Consider the following 1,871-nt stretch of genomic DNA (forward strand, 5'->3'; position numbering starts at 1 on the left):
GTTGTGCCTTAACCTAACCCACGTTGTGCCTTAACCTAACCCACGTTGTGCCTTAACCTAACCCACGTTGTGCCTTAACCTAACCCACGTTGTGCCTTAACCTAACCCACGTTGTGCCTTAACCTAACCCACGTTGTGCCTTAACCTAACCCACGTTGTGCCTTAACCTAACCCACGTTGTGCCTTAACCTAACCCAAGTTGTGCCTTAACCTAACCCACGTTGTGCCTTAACCTAACCCAAGTTGTGCCTTAACCTGCTCTGTAATTGGCATATGACACGTTACATTAATCCAGTGTTGTCTAACCACAACCCTCTGAATATAGTTCGCTACTCGCACCGCCCACCCTCTTGTGTATCGTTTCATGTTCAACACTTCGCAAGTGTTGCTTACTTTTTACATGCTCCCGCTGTACACTGTAATGTGGACGACTGCAGGATGTACATCGCCCCCACCCTCCCCCCTGCCTTCGCACGCTGGTCGTTCAGGTGCTTGCGTGTTCAATGCCCTTCGCAGCTGTTCACTGGCATTCGCATGTCGAAGCGCTCAGTCTACGTCGTGGTACGGCCTGTGTCCACTGTCCGCTGATGTCGTAAGCTTAACCCTCACATTGTACTGCACATAGGTCCGTATGTACTGCATGATACGCTGTGGCACATGTGTGACCGTACAACGACTGCGCCCAACAACAGCGAACCATACGGTCCAAATGTTGTGCACTCAGCCACGTGCCGTCTCCCCATAACAGCTACATTGCAGTGTGGTACGCCATAGAGACGTGTGGGATTAACGGACGCCCTGGATGGCGATCAGCATGAGCCGTCTGTTGATGTAGTGGCGCGTGTATTCAAACGTAGTCGTCTCTTCTCACACAGTGTGATAGCATGGTGCACCGCGTTCCACATCTGCGACATGGTACAGATGCTGGTTGACAGTCGGTCTCGTAATGGACATCGCATACGTAGGGGGCCACCTCCCACGTGTTCTCTAGTCGTGCACATTTTGTTGCGTGTATGTGGGCAGACGTAGTGTGTCGTGACACCTAACAGACAGGTATGCAATAATCGTTGCATTTGCAAACTGGGATGGACGTCTACGTTTGCTGGTGACGTTACGCAAATGAACAACTGGTAAACCCATTGTGGTGCGGTTGTTGTTGCTGGAGGTAAATCAGTAAGGGCAAATCTGTGTGTGAAGCGATACGCGGCGGTGGCTGGGTGGGACCGTCCCCGGCCGGTGAGGGGGGGCCGCCCGGCGTGCTGGCCGCGCGGTGCGTGGGCGCACGCGCTACAGCCGGCTGGTGGGGGCGCCCAGTGGCAGGCGCGCCGGCCGACGGACGCGGCAGGCGGCGCAGCTGCGCGCCGGGGCACCCTGCGCGCGGCGCCGGGCGGCCAAAGTGGGTCCTCGCGGGCCCGGTGCGAAGCGCGGTGGACATCTGCAGTGTGCTGGTCCGACTGAGGACTGTGTGCGTTGAGGATGCGCCGCCGCCCGGCACTCGGCGCCGCGACGCCGTCTGCTGCTCGGTCGCCCCAGCGGTTCTCGCTGGTGGTTTGTATCGCAGTTGTGCAGACGTGTTGGCACGTGCGCTGTGCTGGGAGAGTTCGCTTCGGCACCCACGTGGGGCCTTTGCCCTTCTGTGGCGCTGGCGTTGGAGCTGCCGGTCACCGTAGGTGGCGCGTGTTGTCTCCCGCCGGCAATGCCACGACAGCACGCTCCCGGGCCTCTGTCGGCAGCGGCAAGCTCAGTTGGGAGCACGGGTGGTCGCACCTAAAGCGTCTACTCGCCTAACTCCGGGCGATTGCGCCTCTCTCGAACCCGACCAAGTACTTAGGACGGCGCTGCGCGCCGCCGGGACCTGAGAGGGTTTCGAG

Source organism: Schistocerca cancellata, unplaced genomic scaffold (genome assembly GCF_023864275.1).
Source record: "Schistocerca cancellata isolate TAMUIC-IGC-003103 unplaced genomic scaffold, iqSchCanc2.1 HiC_scaffold_654, whole genome shotgun sequence".
NCBI lineage: Eukaryota > Metazoa > Arthropoda > Insecta > Orthoptera > Acrididae > Schistocerca > Schistocerca cancellata.